General features: G+C 53.4%; 1 long non-coding RNA gene across 1 annotated transcript; it reads left to right on the plus strand.

The window, feature by feature from the left end:
• Positions 1-2,815: 2,815 nt before the first annotated feature.
• Positions 2,816-19,386, plus strand: LOC142929572 (uncharacterized). The gene is made up of 3 exons (XR_012945714.1): positions 2,816-4,561; positions 7,109-7,224; positions 15,869-19,386. It is a non-coding gene; the product is annotated as an uncharacterized LOC142929572 (long non-coding RNA).
• Positions 19,387-20,137: the final 751 nt, after the last annotated feature.

Raw genomic sequence — 20,137 nt, forward strand, 5'->3', positions numbered from 1 at the left:
CCGAGCTCCGCGCGTGGTAATTGCCACCGCACTCGAGCCGTGCAATCTGATAAAACTCCCGCGCCCCCCCCCCCCACCACCCTCCCCCCGCCCCCTGCCCCCCCCACAAAAAAAAGAAACCACAACTCCACATTTCAGTCGCCCGACGCCGCGTGTGGAGTTTCAGCGAAGGATTCTTTACGAAGAAGGAGGAGAAAGGAAATGAAAGTGAAGCAACCCAAGCAATTGTTTTTTTTCTTCCCGTGGGCGAACCGGAGAAAAGTTCTCACCCGGCAACGTGCACGGCTCGCGATGGCGAGCCGCAAACACGTCGGAAACACGATGGTGTGCGCTCGTGGCGTCCGCCCGCCGGCCCGTTCATGCGCCCGTCCCTTTCGTGGTGAGCAGACCGTACCCCGCGCGCGATTGTGCGCGCGAAAATAAATAATGAATAATAAATGACCGCGGACGTAAATAAATAATTTTTGGAATGCCTCTGGCCTTGGGCTGCCCTGCAGGATGCTGGCGTGCACTTGTGTACGCTCGATGTGTGTGCAGGACGCAGGTGTGCCACCCAGACTCAAAATTTGGAAGCCATTTCCTCCGCACGGCAATTAAAATACAAAACGATGCACTTTGGAAGTCGCTTAGCGTCTAATTTGTATTGGCATCTCAAGATGCTGCACAGAAACAGAGGGCATGTTTAGTTTATGGAGTGCAAGAGGCAGTTGGTCCTAGGCCGAGGATGAAAGGGTTGCGTTGAGCCTGAACTTGAACAGAGGCAGAGAGCCGACAGCACGTATGCCTGGGGGAAGGGAGTGCCAGACTGTGGGGGCAGCACAAGAGAATGGGCGACCTCCTGCTGAGCGAAGGTTGAGTGGGGGCTTCAGCCATAGGCGGAGTTTGACTTCTATATTTGGGAGGGGTGGGGGGGGGGGGGCAGGAGCGGGCTTTATCCCTCACATTAGGAATCGCAGGTGCATGCAATTATTTTTTTTTAAATCTGTATTGTAAACTACTTAAACTAAGTAAATAAAGGTGTCAAAACTGTGCCCATGGCTTCAGCAGAAAACCTTAGTTACTGGAGCAGAGAGTGCATGGTGGGGAGTGGATAGAGATGAGAGGGAAGAGGTAAGAGAGTGCACGGAGGGGAGTGGATTGAGATGAGAGGGGAGAGGTAAGAGAGTGCGTGGTGGGGAGTGGATTGAGATGAGAGGGGAGAGGTCAGATAGTGCGTGGTGGGGAGTAGATTGAGATGAGAGGGGAGAGGTAAGAGAGTGCGTGGTGGGGAGTGGATTGAGATGAGAGGGGAGAGGTAAGAGAGTGCGTGGTGGGGAGTGGATTGAGATGAGAGGGGAGAGGTAAGAGAGTGCACGGAGGGGAGTGGATTGAGATGAGAGGGGAGAGGTAAGAGAGTGCACGGAGGGGAGTGGATTGAGATGAGAGGGGACAGATAGGCTGGAGTGAGTGCACAGAGGATCTATAAGATGATGAGTGTGATCTTGAAATTGATCCAGGATTGGATTGGAAGTCAGCGAAGGGATCAGATCGTGGGGTGAGAAGCCTGACAGCGGCTTTTGCATCATCTGGAGATGCCTCCCATTGCTCTTTTTTACGGCTATTCATCATCATCATCAATCATCATCATCATCAGGCATGATCGATCCAATGCTGGATGAAGACCTCCCCAGAGCCGTCGCCATCGTCGTCTTTCTGGCGCATAGTAAAAAGGAAACTTGAACGGCGTTGGGTGAAACACGGCCCCGGCGGTCAGCTCTGTCAGCTTGGAGACTGCTGAGGGGAGGGGAGGGGTGGGGGGGGGGAGCGTTGTGCACGCCGGGGGTGGTTCAAGAGGGCGAACGTGGCGATCCGAGGCTGTGACGCCGCAACCCCAATTTGGGCGTTCATCATCGGCTCGTTTCTGCCGGGGACAGGCGCGTCTCCGGCGCACGGCGCCGGAGTTAATTCCGGAACTAAAGTGGGAGCCTCTAACCAACCCTATTCCCCGAGCGGAAGGTCATTACGGGACGACACTTTGGCAGATCTTGCGCGCAGTAACTCATTTCAGCAGAGAGAAGAGGGGGAGATTTATCCAATTGTGTCACTTTGTCCAGATTGATACAGATTAACCCCACGGGCGATGGCGACGACGACGACGGGCGGGCGGGCGGGCGCCGCCACGCGACCTCGCGTTCGTTCCCGCGACTGCCGCTCCAGTCGCGTGTGAGAGTCGACCCTCGGCCCTCTCCCCTCCACGATTCCTCTCCCTCCGCCGGCGCGGCTCGTTTGAACCATCCCCCCCCCCCCCCGCGAAGAGAAACAAGCACGACGGTTCGAGCGGTCTCCGTGCCGGCCCGCCAAGAGCCGGCGCTCCGGCGGTGAAACGGTTAACATTGGTCTCTCTCAGCCGGGTTCATTTGTCCCGATTTGACGGAGCGTCCGAAAAAAAAAAGGCAGCTCCTGCTCAGATGATTTTTCATTTCCTGCCACTGTCTCAGCTCGTTGGACTTTTCCCATTCCGCTTCTCATTGCGTCGGTCTCGGCGCGTTGCACCTCAAGCCCGCCCGCCCGCCCGCCCGGCGCTTTCGGCGCGACGGTGGGATTTACGGGCCGCCTTCAAAATGACCCTCCCGCGGGATTTGGGGCGGCCGAGGTTTTAACCGGCCCTTTCTGCCTAGTTGGCTTGCGTACATACCGTCCTCCCCGGCGCGGCCCGCGGCGCGGGCAAACGGCACGGGGGAGCCCCGTTGGGGCCCCCTGCGAACCTCGCCGTTGCAGGCCGTGCTCGGGCGCTGCCGCTAACGGCCGTTGTCGTGCCACGGGAGCGCATCACGCGCGTGATGTTTCACTTGAGGAATGTTAAGGCTGGAGGTTCGGGGAAAACGTTAATCAGGCATTATTACCTAAAACCATTTGAGGCTTGCGGTGACACAACATCAATTCTTATATTTTTGGAGAATTCTGATAAATCAATGCGTTGAAACGTCTCGTTCGTAATTGATTTAACGCTAAATGTGTGGCTTATAATGAAATGCATTTCTTGCTGAATGCGGTAATTTAAATTTTTTTTTTCCGTCCGACTGTAATGGCCGATATATTTACATTCGGTGGAGAATTAGAATTCAACGCTCGCCGTAAAAACGATGCAGAAACACATCGCGCGGTGAGGACGCTTGGTGGCTGGAAACGAATTTAGCGACGGCACAAAAAATGTGGGTGCCACGTTGGCGAGATGTTAACGCCCTCGCCTGGTGTGCAGGAGGGCGTGGGTTCGATCCCGACCCTGATGCCTACTCTGCGTGGAGTTTACGTGTCTCTCCCTCTGTGGTTGCGTGGATTTTTTCCTCCGGGCCCTTGGATTTTCTTCCACATTTTTAAACGTGCGTTTAGAGTATTTGGCGGCTCTAAATTTCCACGTCATGGGCCATTCCGTTGAGCTATCATTTGTGAGCAGGTCGCTTCTGAAAAAGAGATATATAGCACAGTGGGCCTTGCCTGGTGAAATAAAAAAAAAAGTTTTTTTTTTAAATAGTTTAAAAGACACGACTCGCACCCATATGCCTCGTCTGCATGTCATGCGACCACCAAAACTGCACGTGCAATGATGTCAGCCTTGCGCGGGCCACCGGCTCAAACGCATGTGGCCCCATTGTTGCTTCGCCCTCCAGCCAGGCTCGTCCAGTTGGATAATGCGGCCGTTCCCAGCTGTCGGCGTAATTTGGCCGACGCGTTCCCGGGCTTGCGCGGCACGTGGTCGCGACGCGCCCTGCACCCATTGGCCATTGAGTTTGTTTCTTCTGAGAATGGCGAAACGTCGCCCGTGTGTATTGGCGACGAATTCGGCGCCGGCGGAACATCGCGAAGACGCGGGGGGAGCGGTTTGTGGACGGGAGCCATTCCCGATGGCGGGGCGACGGAAGCTCATTCCGCGCTCGCAGTGCCCCCAATTTGGAGCTCTCTCTCTCTCTCGGCTCTCCCCGCGACCGACCACGTGCCCAGCCAAGCGCGGCGTCGTTACCGCGTCGCACGTCATTAGAATGCTGCCGGGGAAAGTCTGCTGAGCCGGTGAAAATGGATATTTTCAATTCGTTAATGCCTAGCGGTGGGTGGATGATGTATGTGCGTTAGATAACACAAAAGGAAGAGACGTTACTTATATGGCCGCTGTTATTGCAAGTGCGGCTCCAATTGCCTTGGATATATGGAATTCATTTTTTTTGCGATGTGGTGTTACGGGGAAGAAACGAATGAAAGAAAGCATCATACAAACGAGCCCGCTGCGGGAAAAACGCGCGTTCTTCAAAATGAGTCGGGAAAGTTTTTTTTCTCATTTTTAGAAATTGCCCACCTCCCTCGTATGCACGAGTGGTGAGCTTCCTCCGGGTACCCCTGTGTCCTCCCAGGCAAAGCAAAACAACGGTGGCCGGTCGGCGTACGTCGGAGAGCTAAGCCAATCAGGGTCAACACCTGGGAATGGCAGCAGCAGGAGCAGCTGACAGTGCTGGATAACCAAGGCAGAACGTGAGCTGCTCCCGGCACGTGGAGCGAAACGTCGGACATGGTGCCGGTACGACGCGTCCAGGTGCCGCGCGTGCATGCGTGCCGCACATCACGCTGACCGTTGAGACGAGCTACGCGGTCATGGGCAGGATGTGTCATGACTAGAAGGGATGATGATGATGAAACGGCAGCCAAAGGAGCGAATGCGTCTCGACAGATAGTAACACCCCCACTAAGTAAGTGGTGCCGGTTGGAACTATTCCCCGCTCCTCACTCGTTGAGGGTCAAGCAGTCTGCGAGTAAACGTCCATGCGTGACTTTAACAACTGCGAGTTGCTTGTAAACAGATGGCACACTGAACACGTTCGCCCCCAATCCAGCGTAGACAAACGATGAATATGATTTAGCGCCTAATTGGCTTAACCACAACCACCCCTGAAACCCCTATTACCCCCAGGAAATTAAGAGTTGCCCAAATAACAACGTCATTTATTTACGCAAGAGATCCTTGCCGAGTCTCAAGACAGTCAGTTATTTTTTTTAGTTTACAGGAGGACAGGTCTGAGAACGTCAATGTACGACAGGGACACGCACCGCGAAACCCAACACAACCCGGTTAACCGTAAAGAGAGAGAGAGAGAGATGTTTTTTATTTGTTAGGTGCAGAAACATTTTACTCTGCGGCGATGAATGCGGTGGTCAGCTCTCGCCTCGCCTCGCCTTTAGGTATCTTGAACGTAGGCACGTTGCCCGCGCCTGCCAAACGGATGATCATTCGAACGCAGCCTCTGCGCTGCCGCAGCAGCAGCAGCAGCAGAGGTAGTCACGCCACTTAGGCTCATGCCATCTGCTGGAGCCGGTGACGTTTGGCCTCTCCCGTCGCCACTCAACAAAAAAAGGGGAATGCGCCCGCGTCACAGAGTCGTCGCCCGACGACGGTTCGTCGACGGTATAGGAATGGGATGCGGCCCGGTGGCGAAGGAGGTGTTACCTCCCTCGCCTGGTAGACAGGAGGACGTGGGTTGGATCCCGTGACCACGACGATGCCTGTTGTGTATTTAGAGTTCACGTGTTTTCTCTCTCTCTCTCTTTCTCCACGCGGTGGTCGTGTGGATTTTTTTCCGGGTCCCTCCGGTTTCGCCCTTGACATTTAGGAACGCGCGTTTGGATAATTTGGCCGCTCCTATAAACTCCCTCGTGTGATGATGATGATGATAGCCGCTTCGATGAGCTGTGATGTGTGGCCAGATTGCCTCTGTAAGATTGCTGATAGCTCATTGGGCTTTACCTGGTAAATAAAATAGTTTCTGGGTTTTTTTAATGCATTTTTTAGAGCGAACACGTATGGCACTCGTGTCCATCTGCTGCTGGATGAAGGCCTCCCCATGCCAGTTTATGATAACATACTTTGCTACATGGGTGAGCGTGGGTTGGTGAAGACGGTGAGCACATGGAAGTACATTACAACATTGGATTTTGTCGCACAGCCCCTCTGCTGCTCACAACGCAGCCAAAATGTACCGAATGGTTAATCAAATGATCCGGAATGCACCTGATTAATTCAGATTTCAGAAGCTAAACAAGTTTGAGCCTAATTAATGCTTCACTGCGTGACCACTGGGAATATAAAAGGTGTTATAGGCTGCTGTGTTTGGAAATATTGTAAGTCCTTGTATTATATTTAACACGTAGGCTTTCGCAACCACAACTATCCATAATAATAGAGTGTAAACCCACAAAGTACTCAAATTGTAAATTTGGGTTGACTCTCCAACACACCGGTATCCTGAAGTAGTAACGAATTGGCACGTTTTGTTCACGTGACAAACCTTACTAATTGGCCATGTCGGGTGGTGGCGCGCTTGACGACACATTTATATTTACGCGAACAATAAACCTTTATTATGCTTGCATTATGGATGTGTATCACCACTGTTAATCGATCGGCAGGTTGTGTGCGATGGAGTAAAGTGTGGACATTCCAACCGCTTCAGAGACGTCGTCTGACAAGCACAAAGCGTAGGCCAAATGCCCTCTCTCTCTCTCTCGAGGGGCTCTCTAGTGGTCCCTCTAGTGGGGGCCCTTCTGCTAGCAGTGGCGTGAGCCGGCAATTGCAGGGCTGCGCCTCTGCCTTGTGGTTACTCATGGGCGTGCAGGGTCGAATGCTTGCACGTCACGCTTTTTGGCCAATTCCATTCATGAGAGTTTGGCCTCATGTGGGATTAAATTGAAAAAAAAACTGGAATGAAGCCCACCGCACATAATGTGGGGGTTGACTGACATTCAGACACTGCCACTTGCTGGCCACCCTGGCAGTATTCTGCCTACAACATCTGGCAGGCTCTGGTGCAACGTTGGGCCAACGTCGGCACATGGTTAGAACCGTTGGGTCAATTTTAGCCGAAGTTGGCCCGACCTTCCGTGTGAACACTAACCTGGTTTGAGCCTGCTTAGCCTTTGAGATTTAAACTAACACTAAACTATTTTTCATTTTACCAGTTAAGGCCCACTGAGCTATTAGTTCATTTTCAGAACCGACCTGGCCACAAATTATAGCTCAGCAAAGTGGCATATCATGTGGAAATTTATATCAGCCAAATAATCTAAATGCATATTTCTTAATGTGTAGGAAATAACCGGAGGACCCGGAGAAAAAGCCACACGACCATGGGGAGAGAGATGCCACAAACTCCAGATATACAGGCGTCAGGGTTGGGATCAAACCCACGACCTCCTCCATACCAGGTGAGGTAGTTAACATCTCGATTTGTCGAGATCAGGTGCACATTTGGGGCTCTTTGGTCACAAGCTATTCCATTCTACGTTCTTCCTGTCCTCCCTGGAAAAGAATGATTTTTTGTCATGAGAGCCTCGTCCACAAGGTGTCTCTCTCTGCTGAGCTGGTCGCGTACCGGTGGCTGTCTCTGCTGAGCTGGTCGCGTACCGATGGCTGTCTCTGCTGAGCTGGTCGCGTACCGGTGGCTGTCTCCCCCAGCGTCATCGCTCCTTCTCCAGCACCACCGCGATTTTACCCAACACGCGATGGCGCGGCGCCCACAAACGGCAGGGTGGCACGGCTGCTATCCACGTTGCCCAGCTGTGCACGTCGCGTTTGATGTTTCGGGTTCTGAGCTGATTTTGTTTTGCCCGGTTGGAGCTCGCGAGAGACGACGATAGAAATCTCATTCGCAAGAGTTACCTGGGTCAACAGTATGACAAAAGCAAAAAAACAACATGACAAGAAAGTTAAACAAATAAAGTAAATAGCAATCGGAGCAAAAACAACAACAACAACAAGCGCGTTCCGGAACAATATGTGTGAGCAGCGATATTTTATTTGTTTTGCCTCTCTCATTTTGGTGACCCGGGTGAGACTTGCAAATGAGACCCGACCCAATCCGTTGAATTCTCACTCAGTTGAACAAAATCAACTTGAACTTGACACACATTGCATGTACAATGTTCTCAGCCTTCTCTAAGCCGACAGAGCTGACCGTGTGTCAATATTATTATTACTTAGGCCACCAACCCAATGAGGACCGAATAAAATATGGCCGTCCCAACAAGCAGCGGTAAAATAAGACTGCGGACTGGCTTTATCATCGTTAGGACCCATCAGTACAGTGCAGCCATTAACGCACTGCCCGCGGTTGCGCTAAGCCCGGCGCAATCGGCGCGGTACGGCGTGGCGCGCCATTCTGGCGACTTTCGTGATGAGGAATTGGATTATTATTTGAGACAAGCCATCTGTGCCAACGGGGAAACTAATTGCGCTGCCAAAAAACATCAGCCTAGGTGCGGCGTCTCTTGATTGGATTCGCAATCTGTTTCCCCATCCCGATCGTTATTGTGTATGCCGGCTCGCAGTGTTTGTGCTTGCGATCGCGTGCGTGCGTGCGCGTGCGTGTTGCTTTTGGTTGTGGGGGAGCGAGCGGTAGTGCAGCGATTAACGAGCCGCGCCACGAACACGGCGACCAGAGTTCTATTCCCGCTCGCGGCCAACACCAGTAACGATTATCTGAGCCGGTCCTAGGCCTCCCGTAGGTCGCCTCGGCCTCAAATGAGTGATCGGTGCGATACGGAAACATTGCTACTGGGGAGACAAAGACGGCCGAGCGTGGCGCTTGCCACCCACGGCGTCGCGTGCCGTACCGGCCTTCGCAGGTGCTCGCTAACAGCGCTTGCCCAGCGGTCGGTGTGGCTATGCGAGGGACCTTTGTGTGCGTCTTCATTGTTTACTAGAAAATGTAGTGCATGACTGTTCATAGTAATAATTATTACCGAGTCCAGGTTGGAATTGTAATTTCTACATAATTAACGTCATTGCAGAAAGTTTACTCACGTTTAAATCACTGACCTCATTTGCAGATACATTTCTGTGCATCCATTGCAAATTCCCGCAGTTTAAACCACAACATCAATAAGTGTGGCATGTAAACGGTAGTGTGGTGGTTGGCGCAGTGCACAGTTAGCCTGGCGACCCGAGTTTGAATCCAGGCCAGAGCTAACGTTGGTGGCGTTTGACATCAGCCACTGGTCCTGTGCTCCTCTTTACAGCAAACTTGCGTTGAACCGGCGTGGTGAAGTATGGCCAAACAACCCCCCCTCCCCCACGGCTGACATGGCACAGACGGAGGCCTTCATATCAGCCGTGCATCGACAATATAGGTAAATGTAGAATTACAAAGTGACAACAAATATTTCAGGGAAACCCACGAATTATTTCTCGTTGGAGAGCCATTTGTGACGCGTCGCGTGGCCAGGGAACTCCGAACCCGCGATGGTGTGAACGACTGCGGCGTGCGCTCACTATCTCGGCAAAAAGCGCTCGCGCTCGCAACCAAGTTTGAGATGACGGAACGCTCCTGCGCTTTACCTGATAACAACGTGAAAGACTTTTCAAAGGGCGCTCTTAAAAATTGGAATAGCTTAAATTCCCATTAAAAATGATATAATATTTTAGCCATTTCGCTCAAAAGGTGCCTGCGATTTGGCCTTTCATCTTTTTTTTTAAACTGGCTTCCAATCAGCCTGGCTTCGGCGGGGGGGGCCTTCGTTTGCATAAGCCACTCGCTTTGATGTTTGAGGTGAGTTCATCCGGTTTTCTGCCCGAGACTCGGAAACGCATCCCGCGGATTTACCTCAATCACGCTGCCATCTCCGTACTCGTCTGGTGGCAGCTTTGCCAAAGGGGCCGCTAAGTTTCACCCCCCCCTCTTCCGTGGAAATTTTGGATTTAGCAGAACGGCAATCCTCCTCCTCTCGACTCACTCGGCAAAGAGCCTTGTCCACTGCCCCCCCCCCCCTTCCCTCGCTGCTTTAATTCTCGGCTTTTATGTTTTTGTAAAATAAAATAAAAATGTAGTGGGTTTCTTAAATTTGAATTTAAAAAAATATTATTAAACACGAATATCGTACGCGGATTTTTTTTCATATTTTTTTGATGCGAGTTACGTGGACGAGCTGCGGCTCATTTTGCACGCGTGATGGGACCGACTGGCGACGCCTGCAGCGTTTTTGGCGAACGTTTGAGGATGTTTTGTAACTCCGTGAGGCCGGATCGAGGCACGGCGGATTCGGTACCCGACACGCGGAAGTGTGCGCCGGTGACGTTAAAAGACGCTGCAGCTTCTCCCCGTTGTACGACTTGGCGAAAAGCGCCCTAAATTGCATTGAACCGTCTTGTTGTTTTCCAGTGCAAAAGCAGCAGAGAATAGATTTGTGAGCAAGGTGGTCTGAGTTTCATCAGTTAGTTCAGGATCAAGACGTTATCATGGCCACCGCAGCCGTTGATGCCGCCACACTCCTCGCCGCCAACGCCTCCTGCCGTCCCCAGACCCATTAGCAGCCATACCGGCTGCATGGCAGACACGCCACGACCTCCCAACTGGGGCGCCACGTTGGCAAGATGTTGACTACCTCGCCTGGTATACAATAGGTTGTGGGTTCGATCCTGTGGTCGCGTGGATTTTTCTCCGGGTCCTCCGGTTTTTCCCTCTGCATTGAGAAACATGCATTTAGTGTTTTTGGCTGCGATTAATTTCCACATGATATGCCACTTGGGCTATCATTTTTGGCCAGGTTGCTTTTGAAAAAGAGCTATATACCTTAGTGGGCCTTACCTGCTAGAATCAAAATTAAAAAAGCTAAGATCTGCCCTTAACCGGTCTTCCACCATTTGCATAATTCTCAAAAAATTAACAGCCAATATTCCGTCTTGGTCAGATATTACAGAATGGTTTGAACTAGGGGAGAGTGAGGAAAGAACAGGAGGGGAGAGGCAAGGGAAGGGAGAGAAATTCGAAGGTCAACCTCAGTCTGCTATCCTCAAACTTGCTGGCTGTCTTGTGTTTGACGAACGTAGGCACTTGGACTTAGAGCGGAGTCATCACCAGTCTCAGATTGCCCACCACCACCACTAGCACCACGATATGGGCTTACGTAGGCCCGAGGAAGGGAGGGAGGAATCTGGGGTCAGACAGCCGTAGCCAACCGATGAGCATCGTTGGCCACGGTAAGGTGCGAAAGAAGTTCAACACACGTACCATATTACAATTTGACCCCAAGGAACCGGCGGTATCCCGCACGCAGGGCCTGACGATGCGCGCGCAGAGTTACTGATCGTGAAGGCGTGGGTGGAGTTGCGAACAAGCGGCCTGCGGGCCCGCTGCTCGGCGCGGTGACGTTGTTGGTTTGACCACGGCCACCCCGATGCCGAGTGGGGGACGCGTTGAGCGCGGCGGGGGGGGTGGGAGCGGCACCGACTACTGTGGTGGTGGCGGGGGGGGGGGGTGGCACCCATACCCACAGACCCTTGGTGTAGAGCTCCCCGAGTGTGTGGGAGGAGGCTGGAGGAGTGGACGCTGCTTTGACGTCCGGCAGAAGGAAGGGGGAGCGGTTGTGACATGTGGCGGCATTACCAGCATCGTCTGTCGATGAGCTGTTCAACTTGAACTTTGAGTGGGCGCCCAGCCCACGCTGTTGGAATTAGGGGCAGCGGGGAGGTGGGGGTACAAAGCGGTAGGGAGTTAGGCACGGATATTCATTCAAGGGGTGCGGAGGTGGTGGGGGGGGGTACTGCCCCCCCCCCCCCCCAATTCCCAAACTTCCTACAGAATCGTCACCGACTCGCTCGCTCGGCACAAAAGGGGGAAAGGCTTCCAAAACCGGACCGCGATGCCCCTCCCCACCCCTCCCGCGCGCTTGTGCCGGCCGAGCCCGGACCTCGGAAGACAAGCGCCGCTTAGAGAGGCGCCACTGAACCAACATCGGTCAGGGCCAATGACGTCAACAGTCATCGTTTCTTTTTTTTTGGCAACGGCGGCTGCGGAGGGGGGGGGGGGGGTTTGAGAGAGAAACAAATTCCTTGACACAAACCCGCTGATGCCAGCGTTTCCATGGCACGGGTTTTTTTTTCGCTCGCCGAACTGGAAGGAGCCGTCGAGGTGGCGCGGTGCCACGCTGCCAGGTCTGGCGGCCGTCTGTCCGTCCGTGTGTTACGTACCCACGTCGACGATGTGCGGATGAACATTGAGTACAAATCGCTCACTAGACAGAGCGGAGAGCGCCTTAATGCACCGTCGCACGACGGGAATGGGAAGGAGCACGCGGGGCCGCGCGCGTGGTGCCACGCGTCGTCATCGGCTCGGTCGCTTAAAACCCGGCGATGGGACCCACTCGTGGGAAGTGCTTATTGATTTTTCGGCTTCATTGAGCCGGGCTGTTAATGTACAGCGTTTTATGTGCGGGGCCAAGGAACCCTCATCCCACCATCGCCCCCAGCCCCATCTTTCCCTTCCCCCTTCCCTCCCTCCTCGTCCGTCCGCCTGCTCGCTGCTAAACCTCAGCAGCCGCCGCCGCCACCCCCAGCCCACTCCACCATCGCCTGCACCCCCACCCCTAACCACCCGCCCTCCATCGCCTCTCCGAACCTGAGCAGATTAGGTCTCTCACGCTCTGCTGCCTTCTTTGATGTCCCTGGCTTGTTGGCCGTGTTTTTTTTTTGTTGTCGGGTGCCGATTGGTCGACCTCTGTGACCCCGCCCGGCTGGGCGGCACAGGCCACTGCACCTGGCCTACAGGTGCACGCGTGGCGCGCCACGTACAGCGGCCTCGGCAGCGATTAGCCCCCCCGACGTATTAATCATTAAGGGAAACCGAGAACACTGCCCTCTGGACATTGCCGCCCCCAAGTTGACGGACGACCCCCACCGCCCACCCCCCGGTTTGCGTTTGCTTGACCTCTCGAGCAGTGATCCGCTGTTTTAATGGGTCGAGTTATCAACAATAAATAATGCTGTGTAAGTTTGGACTCCTCCATCCAACCCCTCCCCCCCCCCCGCCAAAAAAAAAACACACTCGGTCCGTTTTTTGTTTTATTTTGTTGTTACACCGAATAGTTTTGGTTGTGTTTGTCGATGCCAGTGCGGTTTTGTAATTTGAGAATTGAAATGCCCCAAACGCCTAGTGGACCAGTGGCGCAGTGGACAGCACACTGTGCTACGAATTCCGCGAGCTGAGTTCGAATCCCCGACCGTGGCTAGCATGAGTGGTGAGCGATATCTGAACCGGTCCCAGTACCCTACCCCCCTTCCCACCCACTCCTCGCCTTCACTAACCTGCATTGTCCAGCGTAGTGAAGTACGGTCAAGCAACCTCGATAACCAACACAGTATGGCGGAGGTCTTAATCTCGCAGTGGATTAACACAGGACAGAACATGCAGTATCCCTTCCGAGAGCAATTATTTAACGTTGATGGGATCAAAATATTGGACTAAACAGGCAAATAAGAACGGAAGGGAATGCTGACTGAAAACTGAATTTGATAATGAAAAGCAATTGATAGTAGCATTGTGCCTTGAGAAGCTTCATTCGGTGAATTTTTCCAATGTCAGGTTGAATCCAAAACATGGGCACTGGCAAGACAAATGGAACAAGAGCTGTTCTTCAGCACCTCTGATAAGCACGGTTGGCCTACGTGCGGTGCGAAAGAAGTTCAACGCGCCTACGTGAGTGTGCAATGAAGCATTGAGGGAGAGAGAGAGAGAGAGACGCGTTCTCAGAATTACACCGGGAGACCAACGGTAAACAACTGAACAGAAGTCAAAAAGCAAAGGCAAATCCGAGAGCGGGTATTGGCCGATGAGGAACGTAATAGGACATGGGGGCAAGGCACATCATCATCATCATCGCTGCAAGGGGCAATGGCAGATGAACGAGACTGGTAATGGAATCGTAGCCAAAGGGGTGAAACGAGAGGAGATGGAGCGGTGAACTGCACGGTGTAGGACCGAGATGGATTGTTGCATTGTGGTAACCATGAGAAATGGCGGAGGGATGGTTCGTCTTTTATCCAGCAGTGGATACACCATGGCTGGTAATAACTATGATGGATATATGACTGGCTAGTGCTGTGATCAAGAACTCGCCTCGCAAATGAAAGGGCATGAGTTCAGATCCCGATCGGGGGGTGGGGGGGGGGGGTTGACTTGGGCACCTAATCCCTCCAGGGTGGATAAAATAACAACCTCCGCATCGGAAGCACACAGTGCTTGACCTTTGGATGAACTGCCACATGTCATAGGAATGTGGAATTCCCATTCCTGGCTCAGAGTTGTCAGCAGTTTACAACACCACCCAATGCTCATTTGAGCAGGGAGACATTTCATTTTAACATCTCTCAGGTTTCTGTTTCCCCAATTATAATCCTATTTGTGTTATATCAGCATTATTGTCATAGTTCCATCTGGAACTCTGTTAAGTGAGCAGTGCACACTGCCTTGTGCCAAAAAAGTGGCCTTGAAAGAGGATGCTACAGAGCTACTTCTGAATTCACTTCAGTAGGCATCTTATTTGCACGCGAGGGGTACGAACAACTTCATTTCATTGTTTAAATGCCCTGCAAAACGTGTCCGTCGCATGGCAACCAAACCGAAATGTGTTAAAGTCACAGCTGCAAGAAGCCACATTATTGAATAAGAGAAAACCCAAACTTATACTTTAAGGCTTTCACTTTGCACTTCTCGTATTGTGAAGGCCCTCTCGGCAGGGCTCTGCTCGCTCCCCCTCCCACCTCTCCCCCCCCCCCCCCCCCACCATCTGCGGGGCTAGGGGGGACCCAGCTGCCCCAGCGTTATATCCCAACCCCCTCCACCACCGCCTCTCCCAACCCAGCCGGCTTTTCCAACTCAGCCCACTCCACCTCCCCCCGACCGCTTCCAGGACCACCCCCCCCTCCGCCCCTCTCCAATTGTGTGCATCTCTGATTGATGATGTGAACAGTGGACGATGTGTTTTTGTATCAGCGGGTGGCAGATAAATGAAACCCAAGTTTAAGGGCCCCCATGCTGGGCTGGCCTGGGTCCGGGTCCGCTTCGTGGATGTACAGCTGTCTTTTTCTAGAGCAGTTAAAGGGGCTTGAACGTTCGCCCAGTAAAGTAAAAAAAAATAAACTAAAAAAAGGGGGCCCCTACGTGTGTGTGTATATTTTTTTTTTATTGGGAGACAGTAAACGTTTACTGCGTTCGACATAAAACTTTTGTTTGTATCATTTGGGGTCTTTAGATTGCGTGTCGTCGGGCCGTTCCCGTGCGGTCTCGCGGCCCCCGTTAAAGTCGCCTGCACCGAGCCCAGCCCAGCCCAGTGACCCATTTCTCTTCAGTTGGGGAGAGAGCGTTTCTCCCTCGCACCGCCGCCGCTCTGCACCATCTTCTGGGTTATCCGCTGGGCAGCTCTTTGTGTGCGTGTGTGTTGTTTCCCAGGCATGCCGTGGTAACAGTCTTGATTGATTTTTTTCGGAATGCGCCGAGCGCCACTCCGACCATTCATCAATAGGGGGGGGGGGAGAGCCCCGCCGGCCCCCCCTCCCCCCCCCCCCCATTTTTTTTAGCCCGGGATCCTCCGCCTGACAAAATGGGAAGATTGAAAGTCGCTTGTTTTCTTTGGCCCTTTTGGAGTTCATTGGCATGTTCATAATCGGAAAGCTTTTACCTCCTGAAAGCTTTTGCATCAACATGCAAATTACGGGTGAAATGGAATAGCACGGCGACTGGAAGCCCCAACATCTGTCATGCACATGTCTGCCGAAAAGAGGGGGTGACGCCAGGGTCGTAGGTCACGCGTTACATTTCGTACATCTCCTCCCTCCCCCCCCCCCATACTTCCCTCCCTTCCACCCACCCCCTCACCTCACCCTCCTAATTTTCCACGAAGTTGTTGAACAAAAGTGTCGGCTCGTCCAAAGCGCGCATGTTTATTTATTTACTATTTCGCTAACCCGCTTATTTAAAGCGGAAGTGCGGGGGGCTTCGTGTAAAAAAAAAAATAGCCGCGTACTGAAGCCCTGGAGTTCCGCGGGGTCATCTCGACTCGTCTCTCGCCGCCTCCGCAGGGGTTGGGGCCCAGGGCGAGCTTCAATCTCTCGATCGTTTCCCAACGGACGTTCCTCCGCCGTCGTTCCACCGCCGTCTTTCCACCGCCGTCGTTCCTCCGCCGTCGTTCCACCGCCGTCGTTCCACCGCCGACGTTCCACCGCCGACGTTCCACCGCCGACGTTCCACCGCCGACGTTCCACCGCCGACATTTCCCCGCGGACGTCTTCGGACCCGAGCCGGAGCGGCGGGCCACCTCTTCCGCCGAGGGCGCCCCGCACGCCACAGCCGCTGTTTGGAGCAGAGCTGATTTAAGGCCAATAAAAGTTGCGGAGAACAAGGGGTCTTCAAACAGGCTTTTGAGTTTGTTTATTTAAAGTGCTGGGGAATAAAGATTTGTTCAAGATTTATTGGTTGTCAAGCTCGGCTGTATTTATAGTGCTCATTAAGTTCTGCCTTATATGCGCACGTGCGTGTGTGTATGTGTGTGTGTAGGTCGAGCAGTGGCGCGGTGGTTAGCATACTGCACTATGAACACCCCCCCCCCCCCTCATCGGCTTTGAGTTTAATTCCCGGCCACGGCTAACGTCGGATCTACGAGCCGGTCCTTGGGCGCTGCCCCACGTACTGGCCCGCACTCGCATGCATGGTGAAGTATGGTCTAGCGACGTGGAGGAGACCTTCGAGGAGTGGATCGATTTAAGGGGGCTGTAAACGATTGTTGTTCAAATTAGACGTACATCACAAACACGTTTTATTTCATCCAGATGTCCCAGCGGAGCTGCGAGCCCTTTTGCGGCGGGGGGGGAGCCTAAGAAGACGCAATTTTTGGGGGTGCCGTCTTTGATACAACCACAATTGATACAACCACAGTGAGACGACGAGAGATATTGACAAGAGATGGAGACATGCGGTGAAACGAGAGAAGAGAGCTGAGATGCTGGCAGGATAGAGAGCTAGAGATGATGATGTGTCCTCTTCATGTTAGTTCGCTTTGTTATGCTTATTTGAACTTGAGCTGACGTTCGATGCACCCGTATATATTCTTTAATGAATCCGCCGAGGCCCTGAGCCGCCTGCACCCCACGAGGTCCCGCTTGCGCGTTTGCTCACGCCACTGCTCGTGTCATTGCGCAGTAAATAACACGTGTGTGTGTGTGCCTGTGTGTGTGTGTGCCTGTGTGTGTGTGTGCCTGTGTGTGTGTGTGCGTGTGTGTGTGTGTGCGTGTGTGTGTGTGCCTGTGTGTGTGTGCGTGTGTGTGTGTGTGTGCGTGCCTGTGTGTGTGTGTGCCTGTGTGTGTGTGTGCGTGTGTGTGTGTGTGCCTGTGTGTGTGTGTGCCTGTGTGCGTGTGTGCCTGTGTGTGTGTGTGCCTGTGTGTGTGTGTGCCTGTGTGTGTGTGTGCCTGTGTGTGTGTGTGTGTGCCTGTGTGTGTGTGTGCCTGTGTGTGTGTGTGCGTGTGTGCGTCGCTGCCCGCCCGACACATTCTGCTCGCGCTCTATGAGGACATCATCATCATCGTCGTCGCAGCGCCGTGTCACCTGCGACGTGTCTTACGGAGGTCTCCCTTGACAACCCGGGGAGTTGCGGTGAGCGTGCGTGCCGTGAATTAATATTTAATGCCGAGCCGCGCGCGTTTTCAGGGACAGTTGCCCGACATGACCGCATTGTTGCGGTTGAGCAATAACTCGTGAAGTTCGGATTCAATCACGTTTATTTTGTCTAACCAGGTCATGTATGCGTACGTATGTATGTTGAACATCCATAGTACCATACTTGGCCAACCGTGCTGATCTGAGGTGCGGGGGAAGGACAACAAACTGAACACAAAAAGCAGTTCTCGAGCAATGAATTTTCAATGTAGATTTACAAGTGCATAGCTCCCAATATCTTCTGAACATTCGAAGGAAGAGCGTTCCAGGCAACCGCAGAAGCGCATCTGAACGCGCGCGATGCAGTGGCCATCTTTTTTGTTTCGATGGCGAGCCAAAAGCCGCTGCGAGGATGACCGGAGTTCGCTTGATGATGGTTTTATGTTCCTTGACGAGATCAGCAAGGTATTGTGGTTCACTTGAAGCAAACACTTTGTGTGTACTGAGCACGACCTTATGAGGCCGTATTCGCTCAATGCAGCTCGGCGAGCACTTGGACGGACAGGGTCGGTGGTTGCGGTAGGTGAGAACTCAACCCACCAGAATGAGTCTTTAAGAATGACCAGAGGCATTCGTCTGCCAGTATGGGGGGGGGGGGGGGAGCGATGATTGCTGCTGTGTGTGAGTGTAATCCCACTCGAGTCATTTGCGGCGTAGTCTTCGAATTTGGCAGAGTTGAACCTTGACGCCGGCACGCGCGATGGATGGGCCGCTCTTGCGAGTGGCGTCACTGGGTCGTTAATGTCCGCTTTGAGCGTAGCGGACGGCGCATAGGATTATTACTGCCGACGCACACCAGCGGTGATAACCAGGGCCGCCCGCCGGGTTGGAACCGCCATTTACTGGGCCCCGTCGCCGCTCCGGATACGTCGCGAGCGCTGCACAGGGGCAGCCGTGTCCACTGCTTGGGTCACTTCCACTCCGCTCCCGCACGATTTCAAATCCCTCACTGCAATCACCTTTTCATCATGGCGATGGAGTGTTTTTTGAAAAACGAATATGGCGACGTACGGTGCGAAAGAAGTTCAACGTGCATACGTACATCACCATCATCGTCACCGCCATGATCTGCAGCAGCAGCCATGCTCAATCCACTGCTGGATGAAGACCTCCCCAAGCTGATGCCGTCTCTCGTGAGCCTGCGATATAACGATCCGCTGAACGCCGGCGGGCGTCCTCCTGGACGCGTTCCATTTCTTATTTGCCACTCCGTTATTATTCTTGATCCTTCCAGCTGTGTCGCGTCCTGTCATTTATCCGCGCGTCTTCTCTGACCCGTGCGTTTCTCCGTCTGTCTCTCAACGTACTACCAAGGGTGCATCGTTGCGATTGAATTGCGTGTTTTCTTTTTTACGAGCGATTTTTTTTTCGTGTTCAAACTGCGCCGTCGGCGTCGAGCGTTCGCCGGACGATTGCAGCTTTCCCTTCGGGAACTCCGCAGCGAAACAGCACACCACCCCGTGTCAGGATTCCCCATCAGCGGTGGCGACTGGCGCAAGTTTTTCCGTCGTTAATTGAATTGGCGCACGCGAGTTCCGTACGCATAATGATCTTTCTTCGGGGGGATCAACAGTTGTCTGGAACTCTCCAGGGGTTATTAAAAGCCAATGATGTCGTTTAGTCAGGATGCGTAAGCGACTATAATTAAATTAGATGATTGGCGCACATTACATCCAGAGATAATCACGTTAGAAATCCAGATACACTGAGTCACGTCGAATTAATCCCACAAGGAGCAAAGCGTGCGGAGTGGCGCGACGCGTGAAGGTGTGTGCCGCAAGCCGGGCGGAGCACAAAGGGCTCCCGGCTGTGCGTTTGCGCGCGCGTCAGCCCAGTTGGTGGGGCCAGCTCGTTGGGATTCCTGCGCGTGGACGACATATTAAAGGGGGGGGGGGTGCGTGGGGGGGGGGGCCTTTGTTCGTAACGGCCCAACGCGCTGTCACGGTTCATACGGCCGCCGCCACTCGTTCATCCCACACGCTTGCAGGCGCACACTGGCGATAACGTGGAAGGTGCTCCCGCGCGCCCACACGGCCATGCGTTTTTACCTTCCAAAAAACTCCGGGAGGCCGGCAACAAACGGCACTGCAGTGTAAAAGCTGTGATGGGTAAAGAGCGTGGCACATTTCTTCTCTTTATTGTCACGAGAAATTAAGAGGCGACGATGGGAGGAGGGAGGGAACTCCGGAGTGGAGCAGTGGGAGTGAAGAAGCAGAAAGGTGCGATGCGACCTGTGGTGGCGGCGGCGGCAGTGACGGTGGTGGTTGAACACAGCGCGGATTCTCCAAAAGCCAAAGAATCGACGAGCTTTGTTGTAATTCGTGACGGGACCCAACCTCTTCCCGTGGACGTTTGTGGCAGCTGCTCGCTCGGGAGTCTGCGACGGATATTGGCAGCCCTGTTATATAGGACCTGAGTTCCTCAGGGGTGATTCCTCGAACATGGCCTCAACTCTCCTGGTAAAAAAAAAAAACGAGCAACAACATTCACGAGCAGCCGATTTGTCGGCCCCACTGCCGGATGAGGGCCTCCCCTCGCCGGCGTGGGTCACCGGCAGTTGTCCGACCATGCGGCCGCCGCCGTTGGTCAGCATGCTGGCACGGGTTGCCGCTTGTCCCGGTGTATCCCAGGACCGTCGA

Source organism: Petromyzon marinus, chromosome 31 (assembly GCF_048934315.1).
Source record: "Petromyzon marinus isolate PM22_M1 ecotype Great Lakes invasive population chromosome 31, UKy_Petmar_22M1.pri1.0, whole genome shotgun sequence".
In the NCBI taxonomy this organism is placed as follows: Eukaryota; Metazoa; Chordata; class Hyperoartia; order Petromyzontiformes; family Petromyzontidae; genus Petromyzon; species Petromyzon marinus.